Source organism: Melanotaenia boesemani, chromosome 11, assembly GCF_017639745.1.
Source record: "Melanotaenia boesemani isolate fMelBoe1 chromosome 11, fMelBoe1.pri, whole genome shotgun sequence".
Lineage (NCBI taxonomy): Eukaryota > Metazoa > Chordata > Actinopteri > Atheriniformes > Melanotaeniidae > Melanotaenia > Melanotaenia boesemani.
The window spans coordinates 31,113,581-31,134,421 of record NC_055692.1 but is presented as its reverse complement, the minus strand read 5'-3'; the positions used below and the strand labels follow the sequence as shown (position 1 = coordinate 31,134,421).

Here is a 20,841-nt window from a genome sequence, read left to right as displayed (position 1 = left end):
AGCAGAACATTGCATAATGAGATGATCTATGTTATTCATTCACCTGTCAGTGGGTGTGTTGTGGCTGATTGGTGTTTGTAGTCTGTTGTGAAAGTGTTGAGGTTGACCATGGCCTGTCATAAGCTTCCCAGAGTGAATTATTTTACCACTCCCCTGCAGAGCCCCTTGGTGTTGGTGTTTCATGTTAAAGGTCTGCTTCTTCTAACTCTTAAACACTGAACAAATTGCTTTCATGTAGATTAATAATATCTTAAGTAATTACGTCAATTCAAATGTCAAGAGTCGTGATGGCTCTTTTTTTGGTGATTGTTTCAAAGCATCATTATGGCTCAAATTTTGAGTTTCTTCCTGGTAATTGGTAAGAAGTGCTCCTATTGTCTCTCAGTAAATGTTTTTGCGCTATGCTGTTGGGCATGGACTGTGAACTGTGATGCATATCTTTTTTGAGGGATTCAGACTTATTGTTCTCAATCCTGGGCCTTTGGTTTGAAAGCGTGGCTATAGTGCAAAAGCAGTGGAACTTTTGATATGAAGTTTTACCAAAATACTGCAGAAAACATTGATCACTACATACTCACAATGTTAGCTCCTTTATTAGCCCTAGAGGGCATGCTGAATACATCTACATTTTTAGTGGGGGGTTCCATGATAAGTCAACCTCTAACCCCTGAAATGTTAGGACCTTACTCTATCCATTTCATTACAGGGCTGCAGCATTATGCAGACTCGTTCAAGTTAATTGAATATTATACTGCGTCTATCATCATGTACAGTACAGTAAAGTGACTTTAGCTACCCTTGACATGAAAAACCTTGCTGGGGTTTCCTCCCTGTAGAATTAATCTGCTATTGGCTGTCCTTTTGTCCCTGCAGTGATAATATAATGAGGAATGAGACGATGACAATATTTCGACATTCATCTCTGTAGCTGTTATCAGCGCTGAATCAATATCTCATCTGTTATCGTTTCATTCAGTGCTGTCTCTACAGAGGGTCGTCTCAGCTGTAGTATCAGTCTCCCTACATCTCTAACTGATGAATCCTGAGCCGACACGATGCCCTTGGTGACACATATAAAGGCAAATCCATGGCTATGAATCACTTCAGAATGGAATTAAGGAGTTCTGAGCAGCCAGGTTGAAATTTCCATCTTTGAATTGCAGTGACAACATCCTTTCTTTACTCTGATGATTGTTCAGCTCCACTCATGGAAGCAAATGCAGGGTTCAAGTCTGAGGGAGCAATTAAATATATGTGATTAGTTTATTTTTCACAATGAACGTCTTTCAGACTTTTCTGTACTCAGGGTCGATACTCTGACAGAAATTTAGATGACATGTGTAAAATGTTCCTCATCCTTAAAACAGGACTAGTCATGTGGGGGGAACTCATTGACATGTTTTGCATGACCACAACAAGCAGCAGAAGGATATTTTTCAAATAACGCAAGCTATTGGACATGATTTACGTAACATCCTGCCAAGAAGCCAATGACAAAAGCCCTGACTTTATTCAGAGCACTTAGATGATTAAGTGCTCAGCATTTTGGTGCCATCCTCATTCCCGCTTGTCTTGTATTGTCAAATGGTCGGAGGTTTCTCTCGCCCTTGTTGTCGTGTTGGCTTTGGCTTGCTTCTTGGTATTTTAGGCTCTGCTGTGGATTTATTTACTCAGATAATTCCTACTTCTGTGTAAATCTTTCCATGCCAACATTTTCTCAGTATATTTGTTGATGAGCAAGAACAGTGTGATGGAAAAAATCCTAACCAATAGATTAAAATTTTTTCACCATTTTTAAATCTTTTCCTGGAATAGCACATTACAGTATAAAGCACATACTACTGAATGAGAATGTTTAAGGTCGAGGTGAAGGTGAAACGTGCTTCTCTCAGCATATTCCACCTTCATCCAAGATCTCTTTCTGAATAGATTTGCTCTCTTTAAATTATCTCTCCTCTCTTTCACAGATCCATCCTTAATGTAGCATTTAAAAGTTGATTTTTGATAACAAAAAGAAATTATATTAGATTAAATGTATTTTGAATCCAGAAAACGCCAAATATTTTAGTTTTTGTGATTTGATATGAATGGAAGGGATTTTGTTAAATTCGATTATCATTTCATGTCAACTAAAATGACATCCTGGCAGATTTTGTGATGGCAGCAGACAGAATTGTTGCCCAATGAGTTTACATGTTTGTGTCATGATAAAACTTGTGATTTAGACCCCTTTAGTTTTAATTACAACACATAAATTTCCCAGCTTGGGATGAATAAAGTACTTCTATCTATCTATCTACAGTAGTAGCGGTTTAAAAGTTCCCCTGTTTCCATGATGGGTCCTTGACTGGTTCTTGACTGGTCCTTGACTGGTCCTTGACTGATCCTTGGCCGATCCTTCACAGGTCTGTGGGGGTAATGTAATCCCCCGCAATGACGTCGTCAGCGAGGCTCTGCCCCTAAGCAGCCCAAGTAAAAAAACAGCTGCAATCCCTCTTTTGTCCACGGGGAGGAGCAGTGATTTGATCTTGCTGCTCTCTAAACAGTTTATAATGAGCTGTGTCGCTCATTTGTTGCATTTTTGCCAACATTTAAAAAATGATTTGATTTGAAAATGGCGTCAAATAAATGTATCAAAAAAGCCGACATGTGTAGCTAATGGTGTTATGAGGCAAAGCACAACCTCCTCAAGTCGGCTAAGTGGTGAATGTCACTAGCAGCGAGCTTTCTAAACATCCCGAGGAGCGCTGCCAGCGGTCATTTGACTGCAACGTAAGTTATTCACAGTGGGGGTTGATACAGCTGCTGCATAACTGAATATTGACAAAATCATAACGTAATATCGGCAGGTAAAAATAACATAATACTGATAATGTGTAAAGCAGGGATCACAAAAGTCCGGACCCAGCCCAACCTATATTCTGAATTAGGCCTCAAAGTGCTATTATCCTAAGTAGATAAGTAAATAAATGGTTTATACTGTGAAATGAAGTGTCCCTGGATTTTATTCATAGCGATCTAGTGATAAAACGTGATAAAACGTCATACAACTGTGTCTCAGCGGTGGGACAGCTGCCTGCCCGCTGTCTGAAGCAGGCACATGCGCAAAGGCTGGTAGGAATGACAGGAACCAGCAGCCTATCATCACACAGGGTTTGTGATCTTACAGCCAATCAGAAGCAGAGTAGGGCGGCCATTTATTACAACTCCATAGCCGTGATATACGACAGTTTGGCTGAGAAAGAGTCTCCCTGAGCGGCTCTGTGGAAGTTTAGACGTGCTAAACTGCTCGTAAATATTGATGTGTTTACTTTTCCAAACAAGTAAGCAGGTAAAACTATAGACAACAACTATATAATAAAAGTCCTAAAATACCAGGTTCAGCCGTTTAGTTTTTAATACACTATAAGCATGATAGCATGACTGGCGGTCATCAAAAGACCGCTGGCGGCGCTTCCAGTGTTTAACACTAGAAAACCCAGAGATTTCTTATCCCTCTACCATGCCCAGAGTACAACCAAAAGGCTGCCCGGTTTGAAATTAACAATTCAATGGCCAACAATTAGCACCTTTACATTTGTAAACACAGCCATTACCTGCCGTTAGCTGTTCAAGCATACTCCTTGGGGGGAGGAGTGTGCTTGAAAAGAGCCTTGTGGACTGTGCTGTATAGTTTCACTCACCACAAACGGTATTTGTGCTTTTGACCATTTCTCACATTTTCATGTACCCTTTATTGAGCATTGGTCATGTGAGTTTTCATCGTCATCACACTATTGTACGCCCAGCTTGCTTTCAAGTGAGAGATTATCACGTTTCTGTTTCCACAAAGGCAAGAAGGAAAGCATAATCAAGTATTTCAAATGAGAGATAATTACATTCCTTTTGACCTGGGAACAGAAAAGCAAAATCAATTTAATGTTCCTCACTTCCTAATATGGTGCAACAAGGTTCACAGTCCTCAATGTTTTTAGTAAAAAAAAAAAAAATTAAAAAACACCTTACTAACAGGGTGGAATGGAACATAACAGAGTGGAACAGAATATAACAGGGTGGAAAATATTTGTTCCCAATTCCAAATAAAAACGCTTCCATGGCCAGATGATCAGCAATGAATAAAGATATTTCTACAGTGATCCAGATTTTTTGTTTGTTGTTTTTTTTGTTTTACATTTTAGATTTTGTAAGAGATGGGTGTGTTTTAACAACAGCAGTTTTATCCGTGACTTTAATCGATAATTATTATCATTATCCAGTGTATAAAAATGTTGGTGTAAAAACGCCAAAGATAGATAAGCATGATGCTGAACTTCGTGGTCTTAGCTCCTGGTTTGGTGTGTCTTGTTCTGTTTATTATCATTCTGAAAGGTATACCAAGTTGTACAACTTGAACAAAGGCTAAATTCCTCAACATTCGCACTTGCTCCATAAAATTACCATCTCCAAGGCTCCTCCACCACCACTTTGACTATGGATTGATAAGTAAATGAGCCGCAGTTTTGTAATTGTTGCATTGTCAAAACAGTTCTGTTAGTGTTGTCACACAAAATTCAGTAGACTAGTTGGTTCCTATGCAGTGAATTTACATGTTATTACAAAAATACACAATAATAAAATAGGCAAGTGGCAAGATTAGAATAATGTTATAAGTTCTGCGCAAAGACTCCTTTTTCATTTTCCAAAACAAAACTGACATAAACAATCTTGAAAAAAATGTGCACGTAGGCTATGAGGAAAGAATGAATGCAATGAAGTAGGGACTGGTTGAATAAACACGGTTTAACTGGACGCCTAAGCGAGCGCGTTGCAGGATGGCTCCAGATTTTATTGTCAAATGGTTCCAGGTCAACCAAGTCCGAACTGCTTAGAGCAGAGTCCTGCACGGTTCCGTTTTGCTACGCATACCTGCTCTAACCCGTTAGAATGACTCCCGAACCCGACTCGTCACCAATGTATTTATTCCATTTAAATCCGAACCAGACTGATGTTTAACCCGCGACCCGAGCCATTAACGCATCATTGCCATGCTGCACCGCTTCTTTTCCATTATTATAGCCTATTGTTGTTTTATCATTGTGTTAATCTAAAACACATAGATAGCCTATGAATGTTTATTTTAAGCTTGCTCAACATTTTTAAAACAGCTTTATATTCCTCTAACTGAACCATTTCAGAGTGAAGACTCATTTCTGGTAGCATGACAACACAAACTGGACTCGTTTGACCACTCTTACCCAATGTGCAACAATCACAAAACTGGGTCACTTGTTCAGCTGCCTCATTGCGGCTCATTTACGTATCAATCCACAGTCAAAGTGGTGGTGGAGGAGCCTAAGAGATGGTAATTTTCTGGAGCAAGTGCGAATGTTGAAGAAGGCGCATGTTCAAGTTGGGGGCTGCATACAGTACCTTTTGGAATGGTAATCAGAGCGTGTCGGGGAATAGCCCACCTGGAGGGGTGACGTAATCGGGATTCCCGGCGAGCAGGAAGTCGCAGCACAGCGAGTGTTGGATGTCCCCCCGCGATTAGACACATTGAAGTGGAAGAAATTATCTCCGATCCTGCGTGGGGCTTTTATCTGTTGCCCTGTCTTCTTATGGAGGTGAAATAAATAATATGAGAATAAAATAACCCTTCCTAGCTACCTCAAACAGATTCTGTGTTGCTTGATCCAAATCTGATTTGTCTATGTTAATAATGCTAATATTAAAAGATTAATCAGTATGATAAATACATCCTATTGAGAATAGAGCTAGGGGCTGTGATCCAGTATTTGAAAGGTTTTATTAACCTACTAGCATTCATTTCTGAATAAAACAATTGGCAGCGCACAAGCATGTTACAATTTCACATTCCACGTCAAACGATGATTATGTATTAAGTTTTATGCATTTTTATGAATTGTGACTGGCCATCAGAGGTGCTTTGAGTGGCGCCTCTGCCGGTCAGTGTAAATTCAGATAAAATCTGACAGACTACGGGCGATGAGAAGTCTGTGAGAGAAGCGCCATCTTCTGGGTCTACCCTATATTACAAGGAATGGGTGGAGTTTGATTAAAACATCGACACTCCCAGGAGAAGGAGGGGGCCTCTCTGGCGGCTGGAAGTTGGAAGGCAGCTGGCTGGAACTGGAATGGAACTGGGCTGGAAGCCGGCAGGTATTCGGCTGGCTTTCAGCTTGGATGGGAACTTTTAAACCGCTACTACTGTATATTCTTTGTGGCATTGCATTGTTTTGATAAGCATACGGAAGGCCACAGCATTCATTTTCACCCACAACTGAATTCATTTACAAGAACTTGTATTGATGATGGGAGAATCAGACAGCTATAAAGTCCCATTCAGCCCATCCCTAAAATTCTCAGTGGGGTTAAGGTTTGGACAGTGGTCAGTCGAGGTGTGAAAATGATGTCTTATGCTCTTTGAACCACCCTTTCACAATTTGAACTGACATTGTCATCTTGGCCTGTGCCAGACAAAAAAGAAGAAAACTTTATATTGAAAGAAAAACCTGGTCATTCAGTAAAGTCACACAGTCAGCTGACGTCATTTTTTGGGCACATATGGAATTATGGAACAAATATTGTTTAACAGGATTCATCAGGCCAAATTTACTGTACATAAAAGTTGCTCCAGAGTCAAACCTTCATCCTCCCTAACAAACCCAAGCCTTTTATTTTTTTTATTTGCTCACTAATTAATAGTTTTCTTAAGGTTACACAGCTGTTAAGTCCTAATTTTTGAGTTCTTGTTGCATCTTATATATACAAGTACTCTTAGTTTCTCCAATCATTTTAAAACCTTTCAAAAATCCAGGTGTTGACTTTCATTGTACCTTGGCAGTGTAACTGATTAGTCGTTCTTGACCCTTGAACCTCTCATCTTAAGTCAGCGGATGTTTCTAAATCCCCACAAACCCAGACATTTAGTTATTTGTCCATGCCAGTCTTTTTTTTTATATATAAAAAAAAACATATTCTTGGCAGACAAGAACAAACAACTTCCTCCGCTGTAATATATTTGGATCTGTTGCTAATGCTGTTAATCTCCCTTTTAGATGAAATATGAGCATATTTGCCTTTTCTCCAAGCTGTAAAGCTGATCTGGGATCAGCATGGCCTTTCAAATTATGAATGAGACCCTCAGGGACCCAGTGAGTCAGCACTTCAAGTTTGAGACACTTAATGCTCAATTTAGTGATGTCTCAGAAGACCGGTGACTCTGATGACCACTATTGTCATTTGTTGGCTTAATGCATTCAGCAGTCAGATATTTAGTTTTTTTGTCAGCCTAACCGAACCACCAGCTGAGCCCGTGTCCCCCTGTCATTTGAAAATGCTTTAGTGTTTACTAAAGAAGCTGCGTTTAATGGGCTATTGCCTGACTTTTATGTTAATGGTGAGGGTGATCATGGTAATAGCTTTAAGATTTAAAATGGCAGTTTCCATTGGGACTATCACAACTGTCTAGCTAATTAAACAAGCTTCCTCTTGCTACCTTATTTTGTACCTTTGACAGACTAAGGTAGAAGCATGTCAAGTGGAAATGAAATAGAGAATTGCTCATTAAAAGTGAAGTCAGTCAAAGGGAACAAAGCTACAACATAACAAATTTATTTCAGGACTTAATGGAGAAACTAATCATGTCTTACCAATTTTAATCTTCATGGGAGCGTTTTTAAGAGCCGCTGTTAAAACGGCAAGGCTTAGGTAAGTTTAATAAAAGAGAAGATAACTTTTGCTAGACTTAGCAGAAAAAAAGGATTTGATGAAACAAAATTGGCATCAACAATCCTTCAAACCTATCTGTTCAGATTTCAGGCTCAGTAGAGACGAGAGAAAAGAGCACGGACGGGAACAGAGCACATTTAATTACTCTGAGCATCCATGTGGTGTAATAGCTGCCTGTTCTTCAAACAACTAGAGCCTCTTCAGCCTCTCCACAATGAAATGTGCTGACGGTGCAGCTTCATTCCCATCTCATAGTCTCTGCCTTGAATCTCTCATGATCAGGATCCTCAGAGAAAACTTGCAAAGTTATGCCTTTTTTCAGGGCAAGCTGTGGGAGAAGATCGCCTAGAAATGCCAAGTCAATCTGATTGTAAATAGACAGTGACACAAAAAATAAAAATAGAAAGAAATAAGACGAGGAAGTAACAAACTCTTGCATCAATCTGTGTTAAAACCTGGTATACGGAATCCATTGTGCCAAGCAAGCTGGACAAAAAGGAGTTTATATTTATTTAGTTGTAAGAGATTGGCAATGGTGCGATGGATAGATGGACCCCAAAACTTCCCTTGAAATAATCTTATATGTTCATGCTAGATTCATAAAGTTCTTTTCAAGCCAACAGATACTTTTAAGATGTTCAACCTTGAGATGTCTTTGGCTCATTCACCGTGGTCAAGAACGTTCTGGAAACCCTTCAAAGCCAATTGAGTTTCCACCAAAGAATGAGGCGATTCCTGCTCCCAGCTCAATCTCCAAGGCTATTTTTATCCATCCGACTGACAGATCAAGTGGCACTGATCAGCACACCTGCTTCTGTGCTGAGGGGTAGAGGGAGCAAAAAACTGGAGCTCATACATCAATGTGTCACCAGCCAGGACTGTCCAACAAGCCCCTGGGAGCAAAGCTCCCACTGCTAGGTCATGACCAAAGACCCACCCAAACTCCTACATAAATGTCCATGAATTAGAAGGAGAGCAAACTCTCAACCTTGGCCAAACATTTTTTTTTAGTTGATAGGAAGAAATTTAATATGGTGAGAAAAACAGGTTGCTGAGCCAGGTTTGATCATTTAAAGTTCCTCAGAAGTATTTCTACATCCTTGCCCCTCAAACCTTTGTTGAGCGTTTTCCATCATCCCACCTCTCAAGTTGTCAAGAAATTTTCACCTCCTTCTCAGTCCCTCAGTTTGCTTGTAGTGGAGAGTGTGCGAGAGTTGTCTGACATGCAGCATTTATAGTGTGTGTGTGTGTGTGTGTGTGTGTGTGCGTTTTCCTTGGAGGAGTCAGAGCAGCAGCCTGTCGAAGTGTGGTGGACATTTCAACTGAGGTGTGATGGTCATCGAAACATAAGGCTTTTAGGCAGTGGCTGCTGGCCTCAGTGGCCATTTGTGAAGAGTGATATGACAGTTGTAGTTCACAGTTCTGACTAATAGAAGACTTCTGACTCCATTCCCTGCTGGGCAGGTGAAGCCCTCTAATTGGTACTGCAGCAGAGAGAAAGTGTTTGTAGACCTCCAGAGGTTTTGTCGCATCATGACACTGAGTGCTGATGGTGCTGTGATGTTACAGCGAACAGGACACAACTGAGCAACAATTATTTTCAGCTGCTTGAATGATGCAATACATGTTGTGAATAGCTGGTCCACAATGCTTTTTAAGTACCTGGGGCACAAAATCTCCATGGAGACAGCTGTTGTGGGAAGAGATTTTATTTATTTCTTAAAATCTAAATGATCATGTTTAAGGAATTCACAATAACGATATGATATCGATATGAAACAAAATAAATTCTTTAATAGCACATCAATGCAATGATTACATACAAGGACCACAATTATAAAAGCCATCATTGGTGATGTGATGGCTTCATCCTGATGTGCACTATTGATTTGAACATTGTTAACTGACCTAAATCAATGGTTGCCTGGTTTGAGTCTTTTAACCACTTAAAATCCTTCAATTTTAGACCAAAACAAGTTTTCATGGATAAAAGACTTGAACAAAATACTGGACTATATAATTGGACCCTTGATGATTAAAAAGGAGCATTTTTGTTGAAGTATCATCTGCTACTCATACAGTATGGCTTCAAAAATAATAGCATCTGTGACTAGTCAGAAATAAGCATGTACTGAATCTACAGTTGTGGTTATAGCCTGAAATGGTATACATCATTCAAATCTTATACAATTAGATTTCTAAAGGTGTATAACATCTAGGTACTTGGAAGGGAGATTGAGTAAAATACACATTTATTTGTCAAGTCCTGCTTATGGGACATGTGGTACCAATGTGTTAATTAACCATTGTTAATTCATTCATTCATCCATTTTCTGTAGCACTTAGGGTAACTGGGAAACTGGAGCCTATCCCAGCAATTACCCAGCGACAGGCAGGCTTAACCCTGGACAGGTCACCAGTTCATCGCAGCAGTGTTATGTTTTGACAGTTAATTTTGATTTACTTTTAGTCAAAGTCTTATGACTGAAATTAAATTCCTGAAGTCATTATCTACACCAAGAAGAACTGATGCATCTATTAACACGTTACGACCTCAGCAGCTCACTGTTGTCATCTGAGGTCTTCTGTAACTATAAAAAAAATATATATATTATTTTCAAAAAATTGACAATTATTTATTTTCATGTCAGATTTATCTTTAATTTTCGTCTCTTATTAGCCAACTTGGCAACTTATGATCTTTAAGTTTGCAGCCTTGTAAATTAGGAAATTGGGAAATCTTTCCTCTCAAAAATATCAGAATTGTAGTCTTTCTATTACAGGTACCAATATATTGTGCCATACATATGGAGTGAAACTAGTAATGGTCACAAAGGTTTAATAAATGATTTAAAAATATTTCCATACCACTTTTGAAAGTAACTTTGGTTACAAATATGTGTTCAAATCCACACACAAACCCATAATGTACGTGTGATCAACTGTTCTGTCACAGAAAGCTTTTAAATAACTACAGAAGAAAAGAAAAATTAAATCCAAGTACCCAGCTTTCCACCAGCACCTAAATCCAGTATGTGGAGTCTCTAAACGCCACATGCAGCCTGATCTTAGCACACATGCAAAATGATCCATGCATGCACATGCAGTCAAGCATTTGTATGCATTTTTCAACCTGAAATATTTGTGCAGTTTGGAATGTTTGTGTGTGTGAGTAAAGTTATTTTACGTTGGTACACACATGGCTTCTTATTTGTAAATGGATTCAAAAATACATGTAATGCACATTTGTAACCCTATTGGGACTAATACTCTCCATACATGCAAGATATATCTTTAAGTTATGAGGAGTTAATTAGCCTCAAAGCTTTTAATTTGTTGCGAATGTCTAACATGTTTTCTTCTCTTCTTCTCTTTGTGCTCTGTTGGGAATGCACCGACCTGAACCAATGCATTAATCAGGTGAGTAGATATTTTTAGATCCTGTTGTTACTGTGATATTTCATTGTAAATGATGTTTGGTTTGTTTAGCTGAAAGTTGCTTGTCCAGGATTTGTGATAGTCTTTACAGTCACATCGTCACATGGGTTAAAAACAATAAATAAATGAATAAAACCCTCACGATGATCTTGAGAGCTTTACACAAAAGAAAACTTAGATTTAAACATCTCAATTTACTTCATTATTATGTCACTCAGACACACACAGTGTGATGCTACTTCGTTTGCAGTGAGCAATAGTCTTTATACAAGAATCTCAGGTTTGACTTGGCACCACCCAAGTGAAAGCTGCTTTACTACCATCTCCAATTCTTCACCCTCCACCCGCCTTTGCCTCTGCAGCTACTCACCGGTGGACAGGTGGTTATTTGAACAGGGATGCACACATCAGAAGAAATCCATAGATCACTCCATTACAGCAATAACTGCCTCTTTTCCAAGAACCTCCTCTTGTGGCTGACCGAGGTCAGATCATGTGGCTGCTTCTCACACGACCTCTTATACTGATTCGATTAAAGCTCAGTTCCGACAGATATAGAAGCCCATGGTCACCCTTCTCCTTTTGCTGTTGTTCTTTTTTTTTTTTTGTCGTTCACTGTGATATATTGGCCTAATAATCAGCACCGCAATTCGACAAAGAATATATTGCTAGACAGCGGGCAGTGCCTTGGGAGAATCTGTTTTGTAGTGGTGAGTACATTACATATTATTAGAAGAGAAGACAACATGCACCTTGAGGCTTGTTGGTTTGAGACTGGACCTCTGAGAATTTATAAAACTGCTGCTGCAATATTCTTCAACTTGAGGAGGAGTATATTGAGTCCTGGTTTTAAATTAGAAAGCACAATCCACTGTGTGCCCAGCCTATCCATAAAAGCTGGAGCCTGAAACACACAGTGTAAGTAAGCAGCAAATGTTGTTTTCAGTCAAAGGAAAAATGCTGCAGCTTGTAGGGCTGAGGTGCATTTGTGTATGTGTGTGTGTGCGTGTTATTGCTTGAGAGTATATTGTGGCAAGAAGCTAAAGTGTCACTACTAACACTGGCAGAGATTTCCGATTACTCTGAGAGCCGAGCTGCATATTGGCTTTTTACTGCATTGAGGATTTGGCTCATAGACGTGCTTTGATGAATGTCTTGACACATCTGTGACCATTATTTTAGAACACTCCAGAAAAATCAATAGTGTTTGCTCCGGCTGCCCGAGGCAATAATATCCATGAATGCTTTATTTACCTCTTTTTGCGTAAAGATTTGAAGCACCATTCACGGCTGACTAATGAATGAAGCGCCCTGCCAAACACTGCAGCTATGGTGCACAAGAGGATCTAATCACCTCCAAATGTCACTCTGACTGTCTCCCATTCATATTCCATTCACCCTCTAGCTCATCAATAATAGGTAAGAAGTGAGCTCAGTGGAGTCATAGTGAGGAAGATGAGCGTACCGGTGCCCCAGCAAGGGGCCCATGGAGGGCCAGAGGCAAGGATGGTCGCCCAGGTTTACCTCCTGTTTCTCCTAGTTAATGAGGCAGATGTCAGTTAGGCCACAGAAGCTCCTCTTCAGTGCATTGAGTTTAAAACCAAATCAAGGTCCGCCTTTATAATTGGCACCTGATGTGTCGGACAAGCTTGGTACACTGACATTCATTATACTTAATAATGCCTCTCTCTAAGCAGCTGTCTGCTCACAATCCTAATGCCATTAGGCTTTAGAGTGGGGTTGTCAAGCAATGCTTTTGACACAAGCCCTCACTGGTGGAGGAGCAAGTGAGCACAAGCTATTTGTCCACCAGGCTGTCCTGCCTGTTTGGCTGTCCATCACTCCACTGAGCTGAAGAGAGCCACACTCGGCTGAAGAGTGATTTCTTCCAGCCTGTTGTAGACACACCCAGGGTACTGGCAGCATTTTGAGAAGAATGTATGCTTATGGCTGGCTGTCATGTGAGCAGCATCTAGACAGCCTTATCTGGCTGAACCTCCCCGTCATCAGGTGTGGGGCTCGTGAGCCGTGCTGGCTCCCGCCACCAATCGGAACCCGGCAGACCGATGTCCCTGCCAGGTTGCTATCACATATGCCGAATCCTGAACACTCTGCTGGCACTAGTGGACCAGTCTGTCCTCTCCAATCAGGCTTGAGTTCCACAGTATTGCTGTGTGTGCAGGAAGTGTGTCTGGGGATAGCATAGCTCCTTCAGCTCAAGGATCACAGGTCCTGCTCTGTTTAAAAAAACACACACCACCATTTCTGATTTTGCTCCTTTCACTGTTTACTGGCAGAGCATGCAGAGGGGATCGTGTGCTAAAAGCATTATTTATCATGCAATATTTATTCTATTTTCTGTCACCTTTTCTGTGCCTGAGGTGCGTGCATGGCTTGGTGCAAATTATCAAAGAAACAGAGCTAGATCTCCATCCTCATGTGAGCTACCCATTGACTGTTTTCCTTCTGAAGATTAAATAAAAATTTCCAGAATGGTGCAGGAACGGTAGCAGTGGTAGCAACAATGCCAAAGCAGCTTTTCAGCTTTGTAATGACCTAAAAATAAAACATAATTATAAATAAATTTCTGCTGTGCAATATAAAACATAATTTGGTCCTGGTCTGCATTGCTTGACATGGTTTGAAATCTGTTCATTCTCCACCGAGGACTCAGGTTTGTGGATAGGAGATAGGAGACAGCCTGCCTCTTTGTATCCGTATGTCTGAGCGAGGCTACTCTGCAGCTGCATGGGAGAGTCTGAGCAGACACTGATTCATTGTTGGTATAATTTCAGTCACTGTAGGAGTGGCGCCTCTGATGGCAGAAGTTGTGGAATTACAAAGCAGGTGCTTAACCCAGTGTTGTGCTTTTCAGTTGTGCTTCTAATAGAACAGACCTTAAGTAAAAGCTATAGTATAGCTGTGATGCATCATTTAAGAAATCTGCTGAATATAAGCTGAGACGAACCTTAAGCTTGGTCAAACATTTACCGTAACAAGCCTGCGTCTTGTGTGTTTCACGTAATTGCATGCAGTTATTTTCTTCCATCATCATTGAAGGGTAAACAGATCTATAGACTTTTACATTAATCTGTGCATCTGGTTGTGTAACATATCTATCTCATGCATTATGTCTAAATTTGTTGAACTATGAAATAGGATTGTCCCATCTTAAATTATTTGTCATACAAATAATTGAAATTAGCAATTTGTCTGTTTGTGTTGCTGTGATAGCCTATAAGCCCTATCATAATATATGCACCTATATAGCAATATAGCCTTTTACAGACAGAAAAACTCAAGCTTTGGTCTTCAAAGCTCTACTTTGGTTGCTTTATGCAGTATTAGGGAATCTATCACCAAAGGACTTGAAGCCGTTATGTCCTTCACTCTTGCAATTTTTACACCTGGACTGCCCATTGTGGGTGCACCGAACTTGGGAACAGATCATATAGTTTTTCTACCTCAATGGAGTTGTATGAACTGAATTCACTCAAAGTCTTGCTCATTTCTTCAAATTCCTTCCTTCCTCTCACTCATTTTAAATGGCATGAAATCAACTGGGACAGTTCTCGTGTTTTTAACTAGTTACTCGTTTTGGTTTGTTAATAATGTTTATGCATCAAACAGATGTTTTTTCTGTTTTTATGTTGACATGTGTTGCTGACTTCATAGCCAGGTCACTCCTGTGAAGGATCACAATATGAGTGAGTTTTATCTGGTTAAATAAAGTTTACATAAATTTAAAATGAAAAAAAAAAAATAGATACCTCTCTTTGCCTTTAAAGATTTTAAATAAATGTCTATGGAAGCTGACTAAAAGTCATTTTCATTAAAAATCCACTCAGTATCATTCTTCATTTTGTTTGGCAACCTTTCTCTAAATGCTGATTTTTCACCCGTGTTAGGTGTTGATCAAATCTCTCTATCGGCTCTAAGTTAATGATCTCACTCTTTTCATTTAAAATATTCTGACATCAGCACTGAGGTCTTTGTCAAATAGTAGACTATACATTTAGCAACACTACTAAACTTTGGCCAGTTTCTCACTTTGGCACCCGCTACTGAAGGCTAATTCAACATCTGTTTTACATACTGTCTCTTCTCTGAGATCTTATCAGCCAGTAAAAGTCAGTCCGATGTTGGCTCTTGTCTTATTTATTGCTCTGTCACTTTCTCTCTTTTATGTCTTCATTTTCTGTGATAATGTCCTCTTGGCTTTTTTTACTGAACACGCCACGATGCTCATTCAAAGCGGACAATGTGCAGATATTAAGTTTCTGCCATGTAACGTGGTGCCATAAAGTGTTTTGCTTTATGTTTTGTGATGCACTGCGGTGAAAAACAAAGTTTTTCAGGATGCTGCAGGATAACGATAGCTCGAGGACTGTGAACAATGAATGTCACTGTGCCATTAAAATGGCCAAGAAGTACAAAGATTTATGGCTGGAAAGTTGTTTAGTGTTACTGTTAAGTGTGGTACCTCAAAATAAGTTGGGTGGAACTAAAACAGAGACTTCGCTTAAAATGCACTGGTCTGCTGCTTTGTCAAATGTAGTCAGTAACGTGAAAATATGACATTTATATGTGTTTTTATTTGCTTTATAGCAGCACTGCTATCTAGATTTGTGAAATGCATGGGGATAATGAATTTTTTAGTTTCAGAAATATTTCAAGTCATTTTCCTCTTATCGGTAGTTTGATAAAAGAAGCGATTTGCCTCATAGTTAAAGCTGACAATAAATCAGAGATACATCTGTGCCACCTATTTACGTGAGTCTTTTTACATTTTAGTTATGTCGCTTGACGCAGAAGACGAAGTAATACCATCTGAAATCATGGGGGCAGTGCTGAGCACAATAGCTGAAAGAAACAAATCAGAGGAAAAGTTGCACAAGCTTTTAAATAAAGATGTATGTGAATATTTAGGGTCTGTTAGGCAATTGGAAACAACTTTATAGCGAAGCCTTAATGCCGCTAAACAGTGTTTGAAACTGATCGGCTCGCGGGAGTGAACTCTGAACTGCCCACTAGTAGAAAAACTGACTCAACCATGGCAAACTAAAAAATGCATGGAAGCATGAGGAATGTTGTATGACAACGTTTGAAACAGACGTCCCTATTTACGCACGTAAGGGAACATAAATTGGCCTTAATAGTAAAATTATAGAAAACTGGCCACAGCAAGCAGTCAGTTCAGGTACACACTCCTGTTGGATGTTAGCGGCACTTCATTCATATCATAGTTACATCTGTTAGTAAATATTTGATTATGAATGCAAATAAAATGTTTGTGCTGTTGAGATACTGTGTTTAAAATAACTTTATCAGTAAAAAGACTTCATGCTGCAGCTGGAAATTATATTTAACTGAGTTTTCACACTGCTGCAGAGTTTGATTCTGTCATTTAAACCAAACCCCCCATTCAGGAGAAGCCCAGCATTAAATCCTTTTCATTTTCTTTAGTAACTCATTAGCAAAAATATTTCAATCAAAATCTTGTGCAGTCATTTTACATTATGACAAATCTTGGTCACATCAATGCATGAATGAATCAGTGAATGAAAAGAAGGCAGCAACGTGACACGGCACAGTGTTTTTCTCAGCCAGAGTGAAATTTGAAGGAATTTAATGATATTCATTTGGTCACTCAGCTTTGATACTGCTGTTGAAGCTATATAAGAACAATGAATAATGCAGGGCAATGCAGTCATACATAAGCTTCTCTGTTCAACCATCTATTAGCAATTAAAAAAAAAAGTCCTGTTAAAGAAATATTTTATAGGTTTAATCATTTCCATTTCATTACAGTGTGGGCAAAAAATGTCTCATATAACCATGATGTATTTCTAGTTTTTATTCATTAGAAAGATAAAGAGTTAAATAACAGTATCTGGTGGAAGTGGAATTGTTGGGCGATGGAAATCGAATTCATTTTCATCTCTAATATTGAACGGCACATTAAAGGCCGTCAGCAAATTCTGGGCAAAGTGGAGCAGCGAAGACAAAGAAGAGATGAGAGGCATAGATAATGACTGGTGTTGTTTTATTCATCTGCGGGAGCGAATGCTGACCAGTGTTTGTTTGTGGACAACTCATTGTGTTTGCAGTCGGAACTGTGAATCTCTGAGTGTGTAATTAATTCCCTTCTGACTGTCTGCCAGCATTGGCTTCTGATGTACGGAGAGGAAAATCAAGTCTGCTTTACACATGTCAACACAACACTGAACACTGCAGTCGTCCGGGTGATTCTTTCACCTGTTTGGGAAAAGACCAAGAGAAATGATGCGAATCGGATCAAGGAGGAAGTTTGGTATCACATAAGGAGGAATCAATGGCTCTGGGCTGTTACTCGGTTGCGTGACATCAAGAAACCACCCAAAAGAATATTTGTAGCTTAAAGTTTTAACAGAACAGACTGTACAGGATCTCTGCTTGGTTTTCTAACAGAACCACTGATGTATCATATCTCAGAGCTGTCCTTCACCCAGGTTAGACTTTATTTTCCAAACTCTCATTTTACTGTTGCTAAAGAGAGTTGCATCCACAGATTCTGAGTCAATACTTATGTCCTTGGAGAGAGAGATTTTTTTAAGTTGATTCATGGAGACCAAACCTCTAATGAAACAGCAGTTTGTGAGACACATCCTTGGAGTTTAAGCTGGGATGTGCCGTTTTATGTTGAGCTCAATAAAATATGATGCATATGGTAATTTAAGCAATTATTTTTCACTCAGATCTACCTCTGAGGGTCTGTTTATACCTGATAGGTGTTGTTGGTTTAGACAGTGTCAACCAGCTGTAGATGTGTCTGGTCTGCCATCCTAACCTCTTCATCCATCAAGCTAACTGACGAGTTGTTTGAGGAATTTATCAAATTGGTGCAATTTAAATGTACCAGTTTGAACCTATACTGAACCATGAATACAACAGGGACTAAAGACAATCAGATATTAAGATGTCTGTGCATCCATTAATCATACATCTCATAAAATATCTTTTAAAGTCTGAACTCTGGCGCAGAAAACTTTGCAAGGCCTGGTGGATTCCCCTCAAGGACGCTCCCATTAGGGTGTGTGCAGATCTCAGCGTACAAGCGTACATACTATAGAGTGATATATGTCTGCCCAACAGCAATTAAGTATAGCACTGCAGCATTGCATCCCTGTTGATGGGAAAGTCTAGGCTAAAGCTGTCAATCTGGTAAAGGATCAGGTTATTATGCAAAAGCATTAATGTTAACTTACTTTATGAACTGCAATAAATTTATTTGTTGAAAGACTAATACTTTTTTTTATTTCACTAAAACTAGACTAAAACCTTTGAGTTTTCGTCAACTAAAACTGGACTAAAACTATCAAACAGAAATGACTAAAATGTGAGTAAAACTAATAAGCATTTTCGTCCTGAAAACTAAGACTAAAACTGAGATGCCTGCCAAAAACAACACTGCTCTACAGATGGCACTGGAGTCAACACTTCAGAACACCATTAAGACGTGGAGGCTCACAGCAGAACTCTAACCTTTCTTCAATGTACTGTTTAACCAAGAAAGCAGAAGGCTGCAGAGACATTCTGGTCTCCCTGGTTAGTGGTCTTAGAATAGAATAGAAATACTTTATTAATCCCTTTGGAGAGTCCTCAGGGAAATTTGGGTCTTTGTGAGAGATGGGACACTGACTCATGAAGAAAGGATTGACCCAACTACCCCATCCCTCTCGCTGCTGGCAGGGAGGGGCCAATAGGCTGGAAGGAAGGGCTTGTAGAAAAACCTCTTCAAGCTTCAATACAACCATTTAATTTTTCTCCTTCTGAGAGGAATCAGTCAGACTCAATGGGAGCTCTCCTGCTGCTCAAATTGTATGAATGATTTCACTCAAATTTACAGTCTGTTGTTTATTATTGCAACCAAATGTTCCCTTTTAGTGTTTTCTTTCCAGTTCTTGCTTCATTTCACTGCATGCGAGGCAGAATATCAGCATTGTCATGTGGCACTAAACTTCACATACATTCACCAATATCTATAATGAACAATATTACTTTAATTATCATATATAATACAAATAAAAATAACTTGACTGTTACCAGTAGATTTATGCCTACATTTAAACACGTATGTAGGAGGGATCTTTTTGGTTTTCTGTCTTTAATATAAGATTTAGTTGCTTTATTGTTTTTTCTACCGATTGCCTGCTCAGGACAGGCTGCCTGATGAAACAGCCATGCCCTCTGTGTACTTTTGCCCTCTGTTAAACTTGGCAACAAGCAGCACTTTAAAGTCTGCTGAATGTGGGTCACACAGCGCTCTGCTTGTGGTCTCTGTGGTCTCACTGTGCATAAATAACAGCACATCAGTAGCTACTTCAAACAATCTCCACGGGGTCCAGACAAGACTCACTGTGCCAGTCAGTGGTTACTTCAACGTGATCGGCCCAAGGCTTAATTTTTGGACACTCGTGGAATAACTAATTTGTTGATAACAGAATCTAACAAGTGTCTGAATAATATGGAGAGAACTTGAATTGTATCTTACATCATTGGTATCTATCTATCTATCTATCTATCTATCTATCTATCTATCTATCTATCTATCTATCTATCTATCTAATACTTTTTTCATTTTACTTCATCAAACACACGGCATATCTGATTTGACAGCTGTGACTCTGTCAAGGCTAGAGTCCATTTTCCCCCTTCATATTCCATCAATCTGTGATGCCTTTCTGCAGCTTCTTCATGGAAGATAATGAGGCTGCCAGGGCAGGAGTAATGTTGAATAAGTGGGATACTCTCCTGGCTCTTGTTAAGTGTCAGCGAAATGAGGTAAAAACTTTTGGCAAAGGTATTCACGCCAGCAATGATGTGAGCTTATTTTTATTCAGACTTTTAAAAGCCCAATCTCAAAAAAATTTTTGTCTGACAGGGTGGACGATCTTATGTGTCATTTAAACCGACTAGAAAAGACATAAAAAAAAAAAAAAAGATTTTTAAGAACTTTTAATCCCAAAGCATGGACTAAAACTCCCATTCACACGTTGGAACTATAATGCTATTGTAAAGAAAAAAAAAAAATACTATAATTTCCCATGTTATTTAGATGGTTTTCCTAAAAAAGCTTGATAACTTGTAGGTTCAGGTAAAGTAATAGATGGAGATGATTTTCCCTTCATCGTATGTTCCTGTATCTTAGCTCTTGGCACCTGCAAGCTGAAGGATTCTGGGTATTTTTTTTTACTCAATCAGGTAGATGTGCATTCCTCCAAAATGATAATCACTGAGAGTCTACAAAGATTATGCTGCATGCTGAGCAAATGCTAATTGGCTAAGTAGTAACTCAAGCCAGGAAGGCCCAACTCTGGCCAACGGCAAATGATTTCATAACAATTGAGATTAAGCAACACAACATAAGTTTCCATCCTTAAAACACTGTACTTCTGACTCAATTTGATGGCATGCTAACATTTATTATACACATTTCTGGAGCCGTTCTTACCCTGCAGCGTCCAGAGGCTAGGAAACCATGCTTTACAATTTTTTTTTGTTCCAGCACGGGGCATCACATGACAGCTGTGTTTTCCTTTACGGCGCTGTACCACACTCCAGCAACTGGATATCAACACACTGGATGTTTGAACAAGCCTCATAACGGATTCCGTAAGAAAATGCAAGTGG

The 20,841-nt window shown here is 39.4% G+C and overlaps 1 protein-coding gene across 2 annotated transcripts in view; it reads left to right on the top strand.

Annotated features, from left to right (window-relative positions):
• The window catches only part of unc5db (unc-5 netrin receptor Db), a 280,454-nt gene that overhangs the window by 52,201 nt on the left and 207,412 nt on the right, over window positions 1-20,841 (top strand). The gene's annotated exons all lie outside the window — the stretch shown is intronic.